At 45.0% G+C, this 23847-nt stretch overlaps 1 protein-coding gene across 3 annotated transcripts in view; it reads right to left on the reverse strand.

The window, feature by feature from the left end:
• LOC110532685 (formin-like protein 3) overlaps positions 1-23847 on the reverse strand; it is a 91952-nt gene that overhangs the window by 66510 nt on the left and 1595 nt on the right. The gene's annotated exons all lie outside the window — the stretch shown is intronic.

Consider the following 23847-nt stretch of genomic DNA (forward strand, 5'->3'; position numbering starts at 1 on the left):
TCTCTCTGTCTCGCCTCCCAGAGGACCTGAGCCCTAGGACCATGCCTCAGGACTGCCTGGCTTGATGACTCCTGGCTGTCCCCAGTCCACCTGGTTGTGCTGCTGCTCCAGTTTCAACTGTTCTGCCTGTGGCTATGGAAACCTGACCTTTTCACCGGACGTGCTACCTTGTCCCGGACCTGCTGTTCTGACCCTCTCCCTCTCTCTCTCTCTCCCTCTCTACCTCTCTCACTACTGCACCTGCTGACTCGACCTCTGAATGCTCGGCTATGAAAATCCAACTGAAATTTACTCCTGAGGTGCTGACCTGTTGTACCCTCTTCCACCATTGTGATTATTATTTGACCCTGCTGGTCATCTATGAATGTTTGAACGAAGAACAATCTAGCCATGTACGCTTATAATCTCTACCGGCCCAGCCAGAAGATGACTGGCCACCCCTCAGAGCCTGGTTTCTCTCCAGGTTTCTCCCTAGTTTCCTGCCTATCTAGGGAATTTGTCTTAGCCACTGGGATTCTACATCTGCATTGCTTGCTGTTTGGTGTCTAGGCTGGGTTTCTGTATAGCTCTTTGTGAATAAATACATTTGATTGATTGATTGTGATTGATTGATTGATTGATTGCTTTAACTTCTTTGGGACTGGGGGGGCAGTATTGAGTAACTTGGATAAAAAGGTGCCCAGAGTAAACTGCCTGCTACTCAGGCCTAAAAGCTAGAATATGCATATAATTAGTGATGTGGATAGAAAACACTCTGAAGTTTCTAAAACTACTTGAATGATGTCTGTGAGTATAACAGAACTCATATGGCAGGCAAAAACCTGAGAAAAAATCCAACCAGGAAGTGGGAAATCTGAGGTTTGTAGTTTTTCAAGTCATTGCTTATCGAATATACAGTGTCTATGGGATCATATTGCACTTCCTAAGGCTTCCACTATCAACAGTCTTTAGAACCTTGTTTGAGGCTTCTACTGTGAAGGAGGGGGGAATTAGAGCTGATTAAGTCAGGTGTCTTGCAGAGTGCCATGAGCTGATCACACGCGCTCCCGTGAGAGTTAGCTGAGTTCCATTGCATTTCTACAGACAAAGGAATTCTCCGGTTGAAACATTATTGAAGATTTATGATAAAAACATCCTAAAGATTGATTGATTGTATACTTCGTTTGACATGTTTCTACGAACTGTAATATGATTTTTCGTCTGAACTTTCGCCTGGATTGCCCGTGCCTCCTGAGTTTGGATTTGTGTACTAAACGCGTGAACAAAAAGGAGGTATTTGGACATAAATGATGGACTTTATTGAACAAAACAAACATTTATTGTGGAACTGGGATTACTGGGAGTGCATTCTGATGAAGATCATCAAAGGTAAGTTAATATTTATAATGCTATTTCTGACTTCTGTTGACTCCACAACATGGCGGGTATCCGCATGGCTTGTTTTTGTGTCTTGTTGTTGTGTACTCTGATTATTGCATGGTTTGCTTTTTACGTAAAGTTTTTTTGAAATCTTACACAGCGGTTGCATTAAGGAGAAGTGGATCTAAAATTCCATGCGAAACACTTGTATCTTTTAGCAATGTTTATTATGAGTATTTCTGTAAATTGATGTGGCTCTCTGCAAAATCACCAGATGTTTTGGAACTACTGAACATAACGCGCCAATGTAAACTGAGATTTTGGGATATAAATATGAACTTTATCGAACAAAACATACATGTATTGTGTAACATGAAGTCCTATGAGTGTCATCTGATGAAGATCATCAAAGGTTAGTGATTCATTTTATGTCTATTTCTGCTTTTTGTTACTCCTCTCTTTGGCTGGAAAAATGGCTGTGTTTTTCTGTGACTAGGTGCTGACCAAACATAATTGTTTGGTGTGCTTTCAAAATACATTGAAAAAGCAGAAGTAACCCACAACCCTAGGATCGAGAGCTGGAGAGCGAGATAGAGGGGGAGATGAAATATCTTACATAAGGTCCAAACAATAATTTGTGCTAAATGACTGTAACACTAGTGAACACACACACCAAGCTGGTTTCTCAGCGGTAAAAGGATTATATCACCAAGCTGGTTTCTCAGTGGTAAAATGATTATATCACCAAGCTGGTTTCTCAGTGGTAAAAGGATTATATTACCAAGCTGGTTTCTCAGTGGTAATATGATTATATCACCAAGCTTGTTTCTCAGTGGTAACATGATTATATTACCAAGCTGGTTTCTCAGTGGTAACATGATTATATCACCAAGCTGGTTTCTCAGTGGTAAAAGGATTATATTACCAAGCTGGTTTCTCAGTGGTAAAATGCTGGTTTCTGATTTATGCGCTAAATCCCCAATGGCACCCTATTCCCTACACTTTTGACCAGAGCCCAATATACCCTATAAAGAGTAGTGCACTACATAGGGAATACTGTGCCATTTTGGACGCATACATTATATCATGAAAAACTATCTAACATGGTGTTAAAGCCATCATCCTGTGATCTTCAGGATCCGTCCCTGTGAGTTTAGGGATCCGTCCTTGTGAGCTTCGGGATCTGTCCCTGTGAGCTTCGGGATCCGTCCCTGTGAGCTTCAGGATCTGTCCCTGTGAGCTTCAGGATCCGTCCCTGTGAGCTTTGGGATCCGTCCCTGTGAGTTTAGGGATCCGTCCTTGTGAGCTTCGGGATCCGTCCCTGTGAGCTTCGGGATCTGTCCCTGTGAGTTTAGGGATCCGTCCCTGTGAGCTTCGGGATCCGTCCCTGTGAGCTTCGGGATCCGTCCCTGTGAATTTAGGGATCCGTCCCTGTAAATTTAGGGATCCGTCCCTGTGAATTTAGGGATCCATCCCTGTGAGTGTCATAACTTATAGGAGTAGCACAAAAAGCCACTAGGGGATGAAGCCTTCTGATTAAAACAACTCATCTGACAGAGTCTCCATTGTACTAGAAAGGAGAGGCTAGGGGCTCACTGCAGCTCTTCGACTTAGAGAGGAGAGGCTAGGGGTTCCCTGCAGCTCTTCAACTTAGAGAGGAGAGGCTAGGGGCTCACTGCAGCTCTTCAACTTAGAGAGGAGAGGCTAGGGGCTCACTGCAGATCTTCAACTTAGAGAGGAGAGGCTAGGGGCTCACTGCAGCTCTTCAACTTAGAGAGGAGAGGCTAGGGGCTCACTGCAGATCTTCAACTTAGAGAGGAGAGGCTAGGGGCTCACTGCAGCTCTTCAACTTAGAGAGGAGAGGCTAGGAGCTCACTGCAGCTCTTCAACTTAAGAGAGGAGAGGCTAGGGGTTCCCTGCAGCTCTTCAACTTAGAGAGGAGAGGCTAGGGGCCCACTGCAGCTCTTCAACTTAGAGAGGAGAGGCTAGGGGCTCACTGCAGCTCTTCAACTTAGAGAGGAGAGGCTAGGGGCTCACTGCAGTTGAACTAGAGGGAGCAGCATGCAGCCCACTAACACATGCATAAATATAGGTCTGCCCACTCCCTCATACATAAACAACACTTGGCTATGTGAACAACATTAAAGGCCATACAAAATGGCTTATTGTACAACACACTATGTATACTCATTCCATAGACTCAGTCAACTTCATATCCCAAAGTTCAGTGGAGAGAACAATGTTTGAGTCAAGCCTCCAGACAAGACCATTGAAGTAGAAGTCGTGAGTACTCTTCAACAATACTATCAAGGTGGTCAGGTGAATGGCGGAACTGAAGAATGGAATGGAAGAATCCTTTTTCAGTCAGGTGGATCACATGAAAAACCCTTCCAGTGTCATTGACGTTCCATGTGAGTAGAGACATGCTGCATCTGTTCAGTCATGCTCTTCAACTTGACCTGGGCTTTGCTAAGAAAAGCACTAAAATCCTTTATGCCCAGGCCCATAAAGACTAGCCCATAATAGGGACTAGCAATAGCCTGAGGGGGGGGTTCAACATGGGTTCTACATGGAACCCAAACGGGTTCTACCTGAAACCAAAAGGTTTCTACCTGGAACAAAAAATGGTTCTCCTATGGGTACAGCTGAAGAATCCTTTTGGAACTATTTTTTTCTAAGAGTGTAAAATGCAGCTTCCCCCAAACAAAGGAAAAGTATTTAAATTGAATGTCCCATAAACGCTGCACACAGCTTGAATCCTTTAGTTTCAGCTGAGTGGCATCTATCAAACACACAAACACACACACACACACACAAACACACACACACACACACACACACACACACACACAAACACACACACACACACACACACACACACACACACATACACACACACACACACACACACACATACACACAAACACACACACACACACACACACACACATACACACACAACCTCCTGACCGACTCCACCCAGATCTTTTTAGTGCTTTCTGACCATAGAAACAGAATAAGTAGAATGGGTAAAGCACCCCAGACCAGTAATTTAGCAGTCCAGTCATGATCATTTCTACTTCTATTTCTATCTCTCTGACTACTGCTGATGTCAGAGGAGGGATGAAGGAGTCACTTTGTCAGCACATTCTGTCTCATTTCACTTCCCTATGGTTCCCTTCACTATGGTTCCCTTCACTATGGTTCACTTCACCATGGTTCACTATGGTTCACTTCACTATGATTCACTATGGTTCACTTCACTATGGTTCACTATGGTTCACTTCACTATGATTCACTATGGTTCCCTTCACTATGGTTCACTATGGTTCCCTTCACTATGGTTCACTATGGTTCACTTCACTATGGTTCACTATGGTTCACTTCACTATGGTTCACTATGGTTCACTTCACTATGATTCACTATGGTTCACTTCACTATGGTTCACTATGGTTCACTTCACTATGGTTCACTATGGTTCACTTCACTATGATTCACTATGGTTCCCTTCACTATGGTTCACTATGGTTCACTTCACTATGGTTCACTATGGTTCACTTCACTATGATTCACTATGGTTCACTTCACTATGGTTCACTTCACTATGGTTCACTATGGTTCACTTCACTATGGTTCACTATGGATCACTTCACTATGATTCACTATGGTTCCCTTCACTATGGTTCACTTCACTATGATTCACTATGGTTCACTTTACTATGGTTCACTTCACTATGTTTCACTATGGTTCACTTCCCTATGGTTCACTATGGTTCACTATGGTTCACTTCACTATGGTTCACTATGGTTCACTTCACTATGGTTCACTATGGTTCACTTCACTATGGTTCACTATGGTTCACTTCACTATGGTTCACTATGGTTCACTTCACTATGGTTCACTATGGTTCACTTCACTATGATTCACTATGGTTCACTTCACTATGATTCACTATGGTTCACTTCACTATGGTTCACTATGGCTCACTATGGTTCACTTCACTATGGTTCACTATGACTCACTATGGTTCACTTCACTATGGTTCACTATGGTTCACTATGATTCACTTCACTATGGTTCACTATGGTTCACTTCACTATGATTCACTATGGTTCACTTCACTATGATTCACTATGGTTCACTTCACTATGGTTCACTATGGCTCACTATGGTTCACTTCACTATGATTCACTATGGTTCACTTCAGTATGATTCACTATGGTTCACTTCACTATGATTTACTATGGTTCACTTCACCCTCCTTTCCTTCCTCCAACTCATTCCACAGGAATATCCATGAGCTCATGCAAACCAGAGGGACTTGCCTGTACCATAATCAACCTCGGAGTATGGTGCAACTCTCTGCAACACTCTGGTTGTGTCCCAAATTGCACCCTGTTCCCTATATACAGTAGGTCCTACTTATGACCAGAGCCCAATAGAGTGCCATTTGGGACAAAGTCTCTGACAAATCTGTTAGGATGGACTCCAACCAATGCAATTAAGTAGATAAAATAATCCCAGTCTCTTTGAAAGATGTGTGTGAGCTGTTCTCGCCTGTTGGTAATGTCAGTACAGGGCAGCAGTAGACAGCACAGTGCCAGGCAGCTAGTTCAAAAGGGATTTTCCCTCTGCTCTCTCTGTGAGCCTAGCTGAGCCTGGCTGAGTTGTCCTGTGGCCCCAGCCCAGACTTGACCACAGGAATCCAGCGGTGGAGGGGAGTGGTGCGGGGGCACACACACAGAGACAAACATTACACACACACACACACACACAAACACACAGAGCAGTGGTGTAGTGGCACTTTGAAAGAGGATCTGGCCATCCCATAACTCCAAGGTCCCAGCCCCTGCTCCTGCCCAGCCATACACACCTTTGAAAACAGCACCACCACCAAAGAGAAAGTCATATGGAGAAGGTTAGCTAATAAAGCTTACCATATGCTTCACAGTCAAAACCCTTGTAAAAAGAGGGCGAACAAATGCTAGGCAGGCAGCTGTTTCCAGCCACAGAGAAAAAACAGAGCTAAGACTGAGAGAGAGAGAAGGGAGGAAGGAAGGAGAGAGAGAGAGAGAGAGAGAGTGAGAGCGAGAGAAGGAGAGACTGAACAAGAGAGAAAAGAGGAGATGCCTTTAACACATGCTCCTGGTTAGACTTGACCCATCCATTTTATTATCTGACCGCATAAAGTTGTCTAATTTAACCCAGGGGTCTCATCCCACCCCATCCTTCCCCCTCCCCCCATCCTCTCCACTCAGAACCTCCTTCAATTCCTCTCCCATCCACTGATGAGTGATTCTGCTGAAGTCGTTAGCCTGTGGATGGATAGATACTACTGCACTGGCACAGCCTGCCCTCATTACATCATAATGTGCTGCTGCCATTCCAAAGGCCAAGGGATGTCTGGGAGCTGCCTGTCTCTGTCTGAGAGGAGGAGGCTGCCCCACCAGATACAGACACATACGCTCATCCTTAGTACACACGCGCACACACACACACACACGCACGCACGCACGCACGCACGCACGCACGCACACACACACACACACACACACACACACACACACACACACACACACACAGTACTACTGTAAGCACATCCGTCCGTACGCACCGGAGACACACTGGGAGAAGATGGAAGAATGTGATGAGAAAATTCAATTTATGGAAAACAGTTATGAAATACTGTTACGGATACTGTTACGGATATCCTGTGTTTCTTTTCTCTCCTTCTCCCCTCCTCACAGGTGGCAATCATCATTCCCCAATCAGTCACCAATCAGTCACTAATCAGAAGACACCTGCTCTTTTTCTCTTACCCTATCACATCCCCTTTCTCTTGGTTTAAAAACAGAGTCAGTTGTTTTCTCTCTGTGTCTCTGTGTCTCTCTCTCTCTTTGTAGCAGAGATCTCTCTGTGTCTCTCTCTCTTTGTAGCAGAGATCTCTCTGTCTCTCTCTCTCTCTCTTTGTAGCAGAGATCTCTCTGTGTCTCTCTCTCTTTGTGGCAGAGATCTCTTTGTGTCTCTCTCTTTGTAGCAGAGATCTCTCTGTCTCTCTCCCTCTTTGTATGCAGAGATCTCTCTCTCTCTCCCTCTTTGTAGCAGAGATCTCTCTGTGTCTCTCTCTCTCTTTGTAGCAGAGATCTCTCTGTCTGTCTCTCTCTCTTTGTAGCAGAGATCTCTCTGTCTCTCTCTCTCTCTTTGTAGCAGAGGTCTCTCTCTCTTTGTAGCAGAGGTCTCTCTCTCTCTCTTTGTAGCAGAGATCTGTCTCTCTCTCTCTCTTTGTAGCAGAGCACGGAAAGGATTGACAGATTGATAGCTCTTTCTCGGTTTATAACTTTGTCCGTTATCCTGTGAGTATTGTTCTGTTATGGTGTTTGACTGTTTGTTTAATGGTGGGAAAAGGGGGTGCGAAGACAAGTCGCCCATGGGCATACACTACCCGTAGGTAAATATTGTCTAAAAAACACTAGTTAGGACTGGGTGGACCACCCGCTGTATTTTTGGTTAGTTAGTTAGCTGTACTGAAGTAGGCTAGTCTAGCTTAGGGGTGTTGTTGGATATTTGTTTCTTTCCTTGTGTCCAGCTCAGCCCCTTTTCCTGCCCCCCTTTACCGTGTGTTTAAAAATAAACCATGAGTGTTTGCCGGTAATTTAGTTGTCTGTGGTTTTACGTTCTCACTGTTACTTTTTCACTATTATACTTTGCATGAGTTATGTTACGGGTCTCTTTACCATCCCCCTAGACAGCCGGCCCAAAGGGATTCGTAACATAAGTGGGGGCTCATCTGGGATCTGTCTTTACTGACACCCTGCCGCTCGTGCAGATTGTTGTAGTGGTCTAGTTCAGTGTTGAGCGTCATAGCTGATGTAGCATTAGTGTTTGCTATTTGTTGGCTCTTGTGTAGTAGTTCAAAATGGCTACTTTTGATTTGAAATCCTTTTTGGATAACCCTTTGTGGGAGGTTTTTGACAAATGTCGTAGAGTTGATTTACTGACGTTGGCTGACCATTATTCTGTATCGATTCCGCAGAGTGTAGTTAAGGCGGAGGTTAAACAGCTGGTGTTAAATTTATTGTTGGAAGAGCAGGTGCTTGTGTTACCGCTGTCTGAGCCTACTACCCCTGTAGGGGATGTTGCTGCTCCTCTAAGCCCGGTGGTGTCTGAGAACGAGGGAGAGGCTAAAGCTCCAGCCACATTGCCCCGTTTTGATCCACTCTCCCCACTGTCAACCGGTAATGTCAGGAGGGATATCCGGTCAATACAGGTCCAACTGGAGGCGGAAGAGAGCCCAAATTAGGTGAGAAAATCTCCAGTTGGAGATGTGTAAAATTGAGGCAGAAAGAGACCAGCAGCAGTTGGAGTTCAAAATGCGCCAGATGGAACTGGAGGTAGAGACGGCGAGGCTAGTCTCCGTTCCTGCTGTGCCTTAGTGAGGCGTCTTCGCCAGCTGTAGCTTCCCACACTTTTGACATTAGTAGGAAGATTGCCTTGGTACCTTTGATCAGAGAGTCAGCGGTCCTCTTTTTGTGTTTTTGAGCATATAGCTGTAGCATTGAAATGGTCTGAAGAGGTATGGTGCCTATTACTTCAGTGTAAATTAACTGGTAAAGCCCAAGAGGTTTTGTCAGCGCTACCTCCGGAGGACAGTTTGAATTATGAAGTGGTCAAAGCTACTGTTCTTCGTGCCTATGAGCTTGTGCCTGAGTCATACCGACAGAGATTTAGGTTTCATAGAAAGTCTTCTAGTAAGACTTATGTTAAATTTGCTAGAGACAAGGGAAATCTATTTGATAAATGGCATACTGCTAGTAAGGTAATTGATTTCAACTCTCTCCGGGAGTTAATCTTGTTGGAAGAGTTAAAAAATTGCTTTGTTGTTTACCTAAACGAACAGTAAGTATCCTCCCTGGCAGAAGCGTCTGTGTTGGCAGACGAGTTTGTGTTGACGCACAAGAGCGTGTTTTCGGCTCATACTGAGAGTAGAGCCACTGAGTTGCCTACTTTTATCTGTAGTCAGCCAGCAGTATATCAAGCGCGCCAGAAAAAATGAGCGTCCCTGTTTCTATTGCCATAAAGTGGGACATATGATTAATGATTGCTTCGTGCTAAAACGCAAACAAGGGATGCCTCTTCGTGTGTTGGTGTTGGTCTAATTCGTACAGTTGTGAGGTCTGAAACGAAACAGGTGCCTCCGGGTAACTGTAGTTTGAAAGACCCTGTCTCCGACTGCAGTTATGAACCGTTCATTTTCGAGGGGTTTGTGTCCCTAACGAATGACGAAGCGCCTCAGCGTCCGGTTAAAATCCTTAGAGATACTGGTGCGGCGCAGTCGTTTATATTGTCTGTGTTGCCCTTATCCGATGTGGTTTCAGTGTGTTAGTTCAGGGTATTGAAATGGGTTTTGTGCCATTGCACTTTGAAAGTACACTCTGAGTTAATCAGTGGAATATTCAGAGTGGGGGTGCGTCCTATGTTGCCAGTAAAAGATGTGACCTTTATAATGGGTAACGATATTGCCGGAGGAAAGGTAGTACCCGTATTGGAAGAGTTGGATAAAAGTGACCACTCTCTCTCCAAAGAGCTGGCACAGAGTTATTCACATGTGTTCCCCGCTTGTGCTGTCACTCGTGCTCAGGCACGACAAGTGGGTGACGTAATAGATTTGTCGAACACCGTTCTGTTCAAAGAGGTTGATCAAGAGGATGGGTTGTGTGCTACCTCTGGGGAAACTGATCACCTCTGACATACAGCCCAGGAAAAAATCTAAGTATGTTGAACTTATTGCTGATGCCAGTCACCAGTCACTAGTGAGCAGCTGATTGCTAACCAAAAGGTTGACAACAAGCTTGCTAAATGTTTTTCTTGTGGTGTTTCATTGGAAGAGGTAAAGAAGAAGAACGTGGCTTACTTCATTGTTGGTAATCTCCTCATGCGTAAATGGACATCCCATGTTGACACGGGTGGAGATTGGAATGCTGTTTACCAAATAGTGATTCCTACAGCCTTTCGACAAAATGTGTTATCCCTTGCTCATGATCACCAGTGGTCTGGTCATTTAGGAATCACAAAGACTTATGATCGGGTCCTTCAACATTTCTTTTGGCCAGGTTTAAAACAAGATGTGGCTCAGTTCTGTCGGACATGCCACACAGGTCAGATAACAGGAAAACCCAATCAGGTTATTCCTCCCGGCCCTCTTTGTCTAATACCTCAAATAGGTGAACCATTCGAACATGTGGTGGTTTATTATGTTGGACTGTTACCGAAGACAAAATCGGGTAACCAGTTTCTGTTCTGTGTATGGCAACAAGATACCCCGAGGCCATTCCTCTGCGAAGGATTACAGCTCCGGTAGTGAGTAAAGCCTTAATTAAATTCTTCACGACATTCGGGTTACCTAAGGTGGTACAAAGTGATCAAGGTACCAATTTCCTATCAAAGCTCTTCAAGCACGTGTTAAAATCCTTGTCAATTATGCACCGTGTGGCAAGCGCATATCACCCAAAGTCTCAGGGTGCACTTGAACGATGGCATCAGACACTGAAGTCTATGCTACGTAAATATTGTTTGGAATCTGAGAAAGATTGGGATGAGGGAGTTCCTCTAATTTTGTTTGCTGCTCGTGAAACTGTACAGGAGTCCCTAGGGTTCAGCCCGCCTGAACTAGTGTTTGGTCACAGTGAGAGGACCAATGATAGTCCTTAAAGAACAGTTTTCGTCCCAAGAGTTCGGGAGATGAGAATGTGTTGGACAACGTTAGTCGCTTTCATGAGCGCCTACACCAAGCCTGTGCTCTCGCAAAGGAAGCTATGTCTTCCTCACAGAGGAGTATGAAAACACATCTTGATAAACAGGCTGTTTCTCGTCCACTACAGCCGGGTGACCAAGTACTGGTGTTATCGCCTGTTCCAGGATCTTCACTGTCAGCTCGTTTCTCTGGTCCTTATTTTGTTGAAAAGAAATTAAGTGAAATTGATTGAAATTGATTATGTGCTTCAAACTCCTGATAGAAAACGCCAATCTCGTGTGTGCCTCATTAACATGTTGAAAGCATACCACACCTGACCCATCACCCAGTTATATAGCTCAAAAACAGCGGCAGGTACTGATGTTGATGGAGATGGATTAGAGTTGCGCAATACTCAGCAGCAGTGCGTTAGATTGCCCAACTCAGAAATGCTGCTGTCTCTCCAGTCTGGTTCATTTAACGGACGGACAGGCCGACGATATTGTGAGGCTACTACACAGTTTTCCAAGTCTCTTTAATGACGTTCCTACTCGCACAAACGTATTGGAACATGACATTAATGTTGGAAATGCTGCTACTATCAAGCAACACCCATATCGTGTCGACGCTTCTAAGAGGAAGATGATGAGGGATGAAGTGAGATGTTTGTTGGAGAATGACCTGGCTACGCCAAGTTCAAGCCCTTGGAGTTCTCCTTGCATTCTGGTTTCTAAACCTGCTGGTACGTCCAGGTTATGTACGGATTATCGCAAGGTAAATTCAGTCGCAAAGCCAGATTCGTTCCCGTTACCCAGACTGGACGACTGTATCGACACTGTTGGTGCTGCTAATTATGTAACTAAGTTGGACCTCTTAAAAGGTTACTGGCAGGTTCCGTTAACCTCACGTGCTTCTGAGATTTCTGCCTTTGTGACCCCAGACAACTTCCTACAATACTCTGTCATGGCTTTTGGGATGCGGAATGCACCAGCCACTTTCCAACGACTGGTTAACTCCGTATTAGCTGGCGTTCCCAATTGTAGTGACTATCTTGATGATCTAGTAATTTATTTGTCTGAATGGTCAGACCATGTTAACTCTGTAAGGGTAGTATGTGAACGTTTGGCAGCTGCTTCTCTATCCCTGTTGGTACCAAGGTCTTGGCTATAACTTCATTCCCTGCACCTACCACCAGACGAGAGCTACACCGCTTTTTAGGGATGGTTGGCTACTACCGTAGCTTCTGTAAAAATTTCTCTGCGGTAGTTGCTCCATTGACCGATTTGTCAGTCCGGCTAGATCGTTTGAGTGGTCCCCTGATTGTAAGGTAGCTTTTGATACTGCTAAAACACTCTTATGTAATACCCCTGTACTTGCTACTCCGGATTTTGAACGACCGTTTAAACTTGAGGTAGATGCTAGTTCCAGAGGTGCTGGTGCTGTTCTACTGCAGCAGGACAAGAGTGGAGTGGATCATCCTGTTTGTTATTTTTCACGTAAATGTAACAAATGTCAGACAAACTATGCAACCATTGAACAAGAAGCTCTAGCTTTGTTGTTAGCTCTGCAATACTTTGAGGTATATATTGGTTCCAGGGCCCCTTAGTGTTTCTCCACCGGATGTACAACCAGAACCAGCGCCTTATGCGTTGAGCGCTTATTGTACAGAATTATAATTTGGAGATCCGCCACAAAAAGGGTTCAGATAATGTATTAGCTGATGCTTTGTCTCATGTGTAAAAATGATTTTTGTATGTTTCGTAAGGTTGACTTTGTTTGTTGATCTTATTCGTTATTCGTTGAAATGTGTGGGTGGGTGTGTTACGGATACCAGATACAGACACATACGCTCATACTTAGTAGACACACACAGAGACACATACTAACACACACACACACAGTACTACTGTCAGCACATCCGTACACACCGGAAACACACTGGGAAAGATGGAAGAATGTGATGAGTATAAATTAAATTTATGGAAAACAGTTATGAAATAGCTCTTATGCTGATTTGTTTATTTCCTTCAATTCTACCATTCTTCTTGTAATAAAATGTAGATTTTTTTTTATTCAATGAAAATAGAAACGTTTTCCCCCGTCTTATGACCAATAGAAATGTTTTCCCCCATCTTATGACCAATAAAAACGTTTTCCCCCATCTTATGACCAATAGAAACGTTTTCCCCCATCTTATGACCAATAGAAACGTTTTCCCCCATCTTATGACCAATAGAAACGTTTTCCCCCATCTTATGACCAATAGACACGTTTTCCCCCATCTTATGATGACATGTTTCCCCTCATCTATTGTAGCAAACAGAGTGAAACAACAATGTAGAGTCCCTGAGAGTTTTTAGAGTATAGTCCCACTCCCTCTGGGAAGGAAACCTCCAGAGGGACCTGACCTCTAATCATGGCCAGCTAGCTAAGCCATGTGCTCTCTTCCTCTCTTCCTGACTACCTCCAACTTCAAGATGGTGTGTTTGTGCGTGCGTGTCCGTGCGTGTGCGCATCTCCCTCTCTTCCTGACAATCTGGAGCTTTGAAGTCTCTTTACCTCCTGAACAGAGGTAGCAGCCAGCCCAGACCACTGTAACCATAACACAACTAAAAACATGTTGTTCTGTCTCGCAACGAGACACAAAGTCAAGGAAGTGTCTTGTGGTGATGACAGGGAGGATGAAAAGCTTCCTTCGAGTTATGACAGTTGTAGATAGTTTATTATTATTGGTGTATTTGTCCATGAGTTATCCAATTCAACCTGCTACATATCACTTAGTCTCTTGTGACAAACTGTCATAGATGTTTGGATGACACATTACATTGTGAACTCTATCCTACTCTGCTCTGCTGTACTGCTCGGTGATGTCCAAACTTGTGAAACATGAGGAGACGGAAATTCATATCTATAATTATGTATTTCTGTGTCGTACAGATCAGGGACCCATGATGTAATTCTCTAACCGTAATTCTGTTACCAGGTGTAAATCCACTTCCCTTATTGATGTTCAACAATAAAAATAAAAAATGACATATTTTAATCTTAATTCGGAGTAGAAATTTAACAGCGTTTTTGGAGAATGTGGTCGCATAAAAAAATTGAGATAGATTTTACTGTAATTCCGTTACTACTGTTTGCACCTGTGCAATTCTTCTACTAAATTACTTTTTGTAAAATGTTCTGTGGAAATAATTGTTAAAGATTTGTATGGTTTTGTTTAACTTTGAAATCAATGGCTTTTGTTTGGCATACATTTTAATGTGAAAGAAACTGAGTCAAAGCACAATTCTGTTACCGTGGAATTTCCCTTTAAGAACTCAAGTTTCTAACCAAAGGCCATGAGAGGACACAGTACTGTTGATACATAACATATCCCCTGCCGCAGTGCTTTGCCCTCTGGAAAACATGTCTAAAAGTAACTGCTTCTAACCGTTTCTGCATGACCCCCACCAGCCCTTTGATTACCACCCACTGGCTCCTTCAGGCACTTGTCTATGTGGGGTGATGATGTGAAATATCTGGGTATTTCATATAATAGCTGGGATCTGAGACTTTAGCACAGCAGTCAACAAGTGCAGGGATGCGATCGGGATAACATAGAAAAGTAATTAAGTGGGATATTTGTATAGACGACGGTGGTAGGCCTGATCACCAACAACAATGAGACAGCCTACAGGGAGGAGGTCAGAGACCTGGCAGTGTGGTGCCAGGACAACAACCTCTCCTTTAACGTCGGCAAGACAAAGGAGCTGATAGTGGACTACAGGAAACGAAGGACCGAACACGCCCCCATTCACATCGACGGGGCTGTAGTGGAGCGGGTCGAGAGCTTGTTCACATCACTAAGAATCTATCATGGTCCACACAAACCAACAGTCAAGAGGGCACAGCAATGCTTCTTCCACTTCAGGAGGCTAAAAATATTTGGCATGGGTCTTCAGATCCTCAAAAAGATCTACAGCTGCACCTGAGAGCATCTTGACTGGCTGCATCACACCTTGGTACGGCAACTGCTTGGCATCTGACCGCAAGGCACTACAGATGGCAGTGTGTACGGCCCAGTACACCACTGGACCTCTATACCAGGCGGTGTCAGACTCAAGCCATAGACTGTAGTCTCTGCTACCGCACCGCAAGCGGTACCAACGCAAGGCAAATCTGGAACCAACAGGAACCTGAACAGCTTCTACCCCCAAGCCATAAGGCTACTAAAGCTGTCAATCAAGGCAAAGGGAGGCTACTTTGAAGAATATCAAATATAAAATATATTTTGATTTACACTTTTTTTGGTTTCTACATTAAATCAAATTTTATTTGTCACATACACATGGTTAGCAGATGTTAATGCGAGTGTAGTTTCTAGTTCCGACATTGCAGAAATAACCAACGAGTAATCTAACCTAACAATTTCACAACAGCTACCTTATACACACAAGTGTAAAGGGATGAAGAATATGTACATAAAGATATATGAATGAGTGATGGTACAGAACGGCATAGGCAAGATGCAGAAGTTGGTATCGAGTACAGTATATACATATGAGATGAGTAATGTATGGTATGTAAACATTATATTAAGTGGCATTGTTTAAAGTGGCTAGTGATACATGTATTACATAAAGATGGCAAGATGCAGCAGGTGGTATAGAGTACAGTATATACATATGAGATGAGTAATGTATGGTATGTAAACATTATATTAAGTGGCATTGTTTAAAGTGGCTAGTGATACATTTTTTACATGTATGGCAGCTGCCACAATGTTAGTGATGGCTGTTTAACAGTCTGGTGGCCTTGAGATAGAAGCAGTTATTCAGTCTCTCGGTCCCTGCTTTGATGCACCTGTACTGACCTCGCTTTCTGGGTGATAGCGGGGTGAACAGGCAGTGGCTCGGGTGGTTGTTGTCCTTGATGATCTTTATGGCCTTCCTGTGACATCGGGTGGTGTAAGTGTCCTGGAGGGCAAGTAGTTTGCCCCCGGTGATGTGTTGTGCAGACCTCGCTACCATCTGGAGAGCCTTACGGTTGTGGGCGGAGCAGTTGCCGTACCAGGCGGTGATACAGCCCGACAGGATGCTCTCGATTGTGCATCTGTAAAAGTTTGAGTGCTTTTGGTGACAAGACAAATTTCTTCAGCCTCCTGAGGTTGAAGAGGCGCTGCTGCGCCTTCTTCACCACGCTGTTTGTGTGGGTGGACCAATTCAGTTTGTCCGTGATGTGTACGCTGAGGAACTTAACTTTCTACCCTCTCCACTACTGTCCCGTCGATGAGGATAGGGGGGTGCTCCCTCTGCTGTTTCCTGAAGTCCACAATCATCTCCTTTGTTTTGTTGACGTTGAGTGTGAGGTTATTTTCCTGACACCACACTCCGAGGGCCCTCACCTCCTCCCTGTAGGCCGTCTCGTCGTTGTTGGTAATCAAGCCTACCACTGTAGTGTCGTCTGCAAACTTGATGATTGAGTTGGAGGCGTGCATGGCCACACAGTCGTGGGTGAACAGGGAGTACAGGAGAGGGCTCAGAACGCACCCTTGTGGGACCCCAGTGTTGAGGATCAGCGGAGGGGATGTTGTTACCTACCCTCACCACCTGGGGGTGGCCCGTCAGGAAGTCCAGTACCCAGTTGCACAGGGCGGGGTAGAGACCCAGGGTCTCGAGCTTGATAATGAGTTTGGAGGGTACTATGGTGTTAAATGCTGAGCTGTAGTCGATGAACAGCATTCTCACACATTCTCCTTTTGTCCAGATGGGTTAGGGCAGTGTGCAGTGTGGACCTATAGGGGCGGTAAACAAATTGGAGTGGGTCTAGGGTGTCAGGTAGGACGGAGGTGATATGGTCCTTGACTCTCAAAGCACTTCATGATGACAGAAGTGAGTGCTATGGGCCTGTAGTCGTTTAGCTCAGTTACCTTAGCTTTCTTGGGAACAGGAACAATGGTGGCCCTCTTGCAGCATGTGGGAACAGCAGACTGGGATAAGGATTAATTGAATATGTCCGTAAACACACCAGCCAGCTGGTTTGAGCATGCTCTGAGGGCGCGGCTGGGGATGCCGTCTGGGCCTGCAGCCCTGCGAGGGTTAACACGTTTAAATGTTTTACTCACGTCGGCTGCAGTGAAGGAGAGTCCGCAGGTTTTGGTAGTGGGCCGTGTCAGTGGCACTGTATTTTCCTCAAAGCGAGCAAAGAAGTTGTTTAGTCTGTCTGGGAGCAAGACATCCTGGTCCGTGACGGGGCTGGTTTTCTTTTTGTAATCCGTGATTGACTGTTGACCCTGCCACATACCTCTCGTGTCTGAGCCGTTGAATTGCGACTCTACTTTGTCTCTATACTGACGCTTAGCTTGTTTGATTGCCTTGCGGAGGGAATAGCTACACTGTTTGTATTCGAGTCATGTTTCCGGTCACCTTGCCCTGGTTAAAAGCAGTGGTTTGCGCTTTCAGTGTCACGCGAATGCTGCCATCAATCCACGGTTTCTGGTTGGGGAATGTTTTAATAGTTGCTGTGGGTACGACATTGCCAATGCACTTGCTAATGATTACACTTACATGATTCCATGTGTTATTCCATAGTTATCTACAATGTGTAAAATAAAGAAAAACCCTGGAATGAGTAGATGTGTCCAAAATGTTGACTGGTACTGTACATACGGTATGTACCTCAATTACCTCGTACCCCTGCACACCCGGTACTGGTACCCCATGTATATAGCCAAGTTATCATTACTCATACTATGCAGCCTCTACTACACTACTCACAGAATGTAGTAGAGGCGGCATAGTATACAGTGCCTATGGAAAGTTTTCAGACCCCTTGACTTTTTCCACATCTTGCTACGTCACAGCCGAATACCAAGAGTGTGCAAACCTGTCATCAAGGCAAAGGGTGACTACTTTGAAGAATCTGCCATATAAAATATTTTGATTTGTTTAACACTTTTTTGGTTACTACATGATTCCATATGTGTTATTTCATTGTTGTGATGTCTAAACTATTATTCTACAATGTAGAAAATAGTAAAAAATAAATAAACTTTTGACTGGTACTGTATAAAACATGTTTTTGCTTTGTCATTATGGGGTATTGTGTGTAGATTGATTATGGGGAAAAACAACATTAGCAATTTTAGAATGAGGCTGTAACATAACAAAATGTGGAAAAGGTCAATGGGTCTGAATACTTTCCGAATGCGCCGTATATAGATTAACAGAGAGTCTTGAGACATTCATGTCCCTATAGGTGGAATGATACCGTTAGAGAGTACAGTATATAAAAAAGACAGGCATTCTCAGGAGAGATGTTGATTGGTTCAGTAATTAGCTGTAAGAGTATCATGGTAGAGTAGAGCATCATACCAAGAAGATACCAGCTGCAGTGTTTCTGGGACATGCCAATAATGCAGGGGCTGAGTCACTGGCTTACTGGTGCTCTTCCATGCCGTCCCTAGGAGGGCTGAGTCACTGGCTTACTGGTGCTCTTCCATGCCGTCCCTAGGAGGGTTGAGTCACTGGCTTACTGGTGCTCTTCCATGCCGTCCCTAGGAGGGCTGAGTCACTGGCTTACTGGTGCTCTTCCATACCGTCCCTAGGAGGGCTGAGTCACTGGCTTACTGGTGCTCTTCCATACCGTCCCTAGGAGGGGTGCGTCACTTGAGTGGGTTGAGTCACTGACGTGATCTTCCTGTCCGGGTTGGCGCCCCCCCTTGGGTTGGGCCGTGGCGGAGATCTTTGTGGGCTATACTCGGCCTTGTCTCAAGATGGTAAGTTGGTGGTTGAAGATATCCCTCTAGTGGTGTGGGGGCTGTGCTTTGGCAAAGTGGGTGGGGTTATATCCTGCCTGTTTGGCCCTGCCCAGGGGTATCATCCGAAGGGGCCACGGTGTCTCCTGACCACTCCTGTCTCAGCCTCCAGTATTTATGCTGCAGTAGTTTGTGTCGGGGGGGCTAGGGTCTGTTTGTTATATCTGGAGTACTCCTGTCTTATCTGATGTCCTGTGTGAATTTAAGTATGCTCTCTCTAATTCTCTCTCTCTTTTTCTCTCTCGGAGGACCTGAGCCCTAGGACCATGCCTCAGGACTGCCTGGCATGATGACTCCTTGCTGTCCCCAGTCCACCTGGCCATGCTGCTGCTCAAGTTTCAACTGTTCTGCCTGCAGCTTCGCGTTCCTAGGAAACTATGCAGTTTTTTGTTTTTTTACGTGTTATTTCTTACATTAGTACCCCAGGTCATCTTAGGTTTCATTACATACAGTCGAGAAGAACTACTGAATATAAGATCAGCGTCAACTCACCATCAGTACGACCAAGAATATGTTTTTCGCGACGCGGATCCTGTGTTCTACCTTACAAACAGGACAACGGAGCGGATCCCATGCAGCGACCCAAAAAAACGACTCCGAAAAAGAGGGAAACGAGGCGGTCTTCTGGTCAGACTCCGGAGACGGGCACACCGTGCACCACTCCCTAGCATTCTTCTTGCCAATGTCCAGTCTCTTGACAACAAGGTTGATGAAATCCGAGCAATGGTAGCATTCCAGAGGGACATCAGAGACTGTAACGTTCTTTGCTTCACGGAAACGTGGCTCACTGGAGATACGCTATCCGAGGCGGTGCAGCCAACGGGTTTCTCCACGCATCGCGCAGACAGAAACAAACATCTTTCTGGTAAGAAGAGGGGCGGGGGCGTATGCCTTATGGCTAACGTGACATGGTGTGATGAAAGAAACATACAGGAACTCAAATCCTTCTGTTCACCTGATTTAGAATTCCTCACAATCAAATGTAGACCGCATTATCTACCAAGAGAATTCTCTTCGATTATAATCACAGCCGTATATATCCCCCCCCCAAGCAGACACATCGATGGCTCTGAATGAACTTTATTTGACTCTTTGCAAACTGGAAACCATTTATCCGGAGGCTGCATTCATTGTAGCTGGGGATTTTAACAAAGCTAATCTGAAAACAAGACTCCCTAAATTTTATCAGCATATCGATTGCGCAACCAGGGGTGGAAAGACCTTGGATCATTGTTACTCTAACTTCTGTGACGCATATAAGGCCCTGCCCCGCCCCCCTTTCGGAAAAGCTGACCACGACTCCATTTTGTTGATCCCTGCCTACAGACAGAAACTAAAACAAGAGGCTCCCACGCTGAGGTCTGTCCAACGCTGGTCCGACCAAGCTGACTCCACACTCCAAGACTGCTTCCATCACGTGGACTGGGACATGTTTCGTATTGCGTCAGACAACAACATTGACGAATACGCTGATTCGGTGTGCGAGTTCATTAGAACGTGCGTTGAAGATGTCGTTCCCATAGCAACGATTAAAACATTCCCTAACCAGAAACCGTGGATTGATGGCAGCATTCGCGTGAAACTGAAAGCGCGAACCACTGCTTTTAATCAGGGCAAGGTGTCTGGTAACATGACCGAATACAAACAGTGCAGCTATTCCCTCCGCAAGGCTATCAAACAAGCTAAGCGTCAGTACAGAGACAAAGTAGAATCTCAATTCAACGGCTCAGACACAAGAGGCATGTGGCAGGGTCTACAGTCAATCACGGACTACAGGAGGAAATCCAGCCCAGTCACGGACCAGGATGTCCTGCTCCCAGGCAGACTAAATAACTTTTTTGCCCGCTTTGAGGACAATACAGTGCCACTGACACGGCCTGCAACGAAAACATGCGGTCTCTCCTTCACTGCAGCCGAGGTGAGTAAGACATTTAAACGTGTTAACCCTCGCAAGGCTGCAGGCCCAGACGGCATCCCCAGCCGCGCCCTCAGAGCATGCGCAGACCAGCTGGCCGGTGTGTTTACGGACATATTCAATCAATCCCTATACCAGTCTGCTGTTCCCACATGCTTCAAGAGGGCCACCATTGTTCCTGTTCCCAAGAAAGCTAAGGTAACTGAGCTAAACGACTTCCGCCCCGTAGCACTCACTTCCGTCATCATGAAGTGCTTTGAGAGACTAGTCAAGGACCATATCACCTCCACCCTACCTGACACCCAAGACCCACTCCAATTTGCTTACCGCCCTAATAGGTCCACAGACGATGCAATCTCAACCACACTGCACACTGCCCTAACCCATCTGGACAAGAGGAATACCTATGTGAGAATGCTGTTCATCGACTACAGCTCGGCATTTAACACCATAGTACCCTCCAAGCTCGTCATCAAGCTCGAGACCCTGGGTCTCGACCCCGCCCAGTGCAACTGGGTACTGGACTTCCTGACGGGCCGCCCCCAGGTGGTGAGGGTAGGCAACACCATCTCCTCCCCGCTGATCCTCAACATTGGGGCCCCACAAGGGTGCGTTCTGAGCCCTCTCCTGTACTCCCTGTTCACCCACGACTGCGTGGCCACGCACGCCTCCAACTCAATCATCAAGTTTGAGGACGACACAACAGTGGTAGGCTTGATTACCAACAACGACGAGACGGCCTACAGGGAGGAGGTGAGGGCCCTCGGAGTGTGGTGTCAGGAAAATAACCTCACACTCAACGTCAACAAAACTAAGGAGATGATTGTGGACTTCAGGAAACAGCAGAGGGAACACCCCCCTATATCCACATCGATGGAACAGTAGTGGAGAGGGTAGCAAGTTTTAAGTTCCTCGGCATACACATCACAGACAAACTGAATTGGTCCACTCACACAGACAGCATTGTGAAGAAGGCGCAGCAGCGCCTCCAACCTCAGGAGGCTGAAGAAATTCGGCTTGTCACCAAAAGCACTCACAAACTTCTACAGATGCACAATCGAGAGCATCCTGTCGGGCTGTATCACCGCCTGGTACGGCAACTGCTCCGCCCTCAACCGTAAGGCTCTCCAGAGGGTAGTGAGGTCTGCACAACGCATCACCGGGGGCAAACTACCTGCCCTCCAGGACACCTACACCACCCGATGTCACAGGAAGGCCATAAAGATCATCAAGGACATCAACCACCCGAGCCACTGCCTGTTCACCCCGCTATCATCCAGAAGGCGAGGTCAGTACAGGTGCATCAAAGCTGGGACCGAGAGACTGAAAAACAGCTTCTATCTCAAGGCCATCAGACTGTTAAACAGCCACCACTAACATTGAGTGGCTGCTGCCAACACACTGACACTGACTCAACTCCAGCCACTTTAATAATGGGAATTGATGGGAAATTATGTAAATATATCACTAGCCACTTTAAACAATGCTACCTTATATAATGTTACTTACCCTACATTATTCATCTCATATGCATACGTATATACTGTACTCTATATCATCGACTGTATTCTTATGTAATACATGTATCACTAGCCACTTTAACTATGCCACTTTGTTTACATACTCATCTCATATGTATATACTGTACTCGATACCATCTACTGTATCTTGCCTATGCTGCTCTGTACCATCACTCATGCATATATCCTTATGTACATATTATTTATCCCCTTACACTGTGTACAAGACAGTAGTTTTGGAATTGTTAGTTAGATTACTTGTTATTACTGCATTGTCGGAACTAGAAGCACAAGCATTTCGCTACACTCGCATTAACATCTGCTAACCATGTGTATGTGACAAATAAAATTTGATTTGATTTGATTTGACCTGTTCACCGGACGTACTACATGTCCCAGACCTGCTGTTTCAACTCTCCAGAGACAGCAGGAGCGGTAGAGATACTCTTAATTATCGGCTATGAAAAGCCAACTGACATTTACTCCTGAGGTACTGACTTGCTGCACCCTCAACAACTACTGTGATTATTATTATTTGACCATGCTGGTCATTTATGAACATTTGAACATCTTGGCCATGTTCTATTATCTCTACCCGGCACAGCAAGAAGAGGACTGGCCACCCCTCATAGCCTGGTTCCTCTCTAGGTTTCTTCCTAGATTTTGGCCTTTCTAGGGAGTTTTTCCTAGCCACCGTGCTTCTACACCTGCATTGCTTGCTGTTTGGGGTTTTAGGCTGGGTTTCTGTACAGCACTTTGAGACATCAGCTGATGTAAGAAGGGCTATATAAATACATTTGATGTTACTGTAAAGTCCACACTCAGATGCTAAACAGGCTGGGTGTGGTGTGGTGAGGTTGATCATATAAGTGGGAAACACTGGACAAACACTTGTGCGAAAACACATTTGTAGAGGTTTAACAGGACTTACTGACATGGTCAGCAGAAGCCATATTGGCTCAGAAACAATGCTTTGATTCATGGTGGGATGAAGAGAATTTGTATTTTTTTTTTTTTTTTGATTCTTAAATTGGTGGTTTGGAGAGATGTGGTTTGAGGACAGTTTGTTTTGAAAGAATGATAAGGAACTTTGCTTTCAGATGTAAGAATAAGATATCATTTGCATAACCACCGCCCACAGCTCTGCTATTGACACAGCTATGTAGAGAAATACTCCAATGGTGGTGAGACGTTGTCACAATAACCAATCTTATTATGATTAAAGTGTGTTAAAGTCATTATAAATATATTATAAACCATAATGAAGGCATATAGCCCACTATTTCATCATTGACATTACAGGGATTATTGTGCTCTACTATCCATCGCCTGATGTCTACTATTTTCTGGAATCCAAGGCTTTCCATTCCAATATAAACAAAGTCAACCAATTTATTTTTTAGGGTTCATAACAGTGCATCATCTTCTTAGTCTCTTGATTTAGGATGACAAACACACTTGAGACTTAAACTGTGTCGCTGAATGGGTAACGTGTGTTTTGATTGTGTAGGCTACACAGCATC

Source organism: Oncorhynchus mykiss, chromosome 9 (genome assembly GCF_013265735.2).
Source record: "Oncorhynchus mykiss isolate Arlee chromosome 9, USDA_OmykA_1.1, whole genome shotgun sequence".
Classification (NCBI taxonomy): domain Eukaryota; kingdom Metazoa; phylum Chordata; class Actinopteri; order Salmoniformes; family Salmonidae; genus Oncorhynchus; species Oncorhynchus mykiss.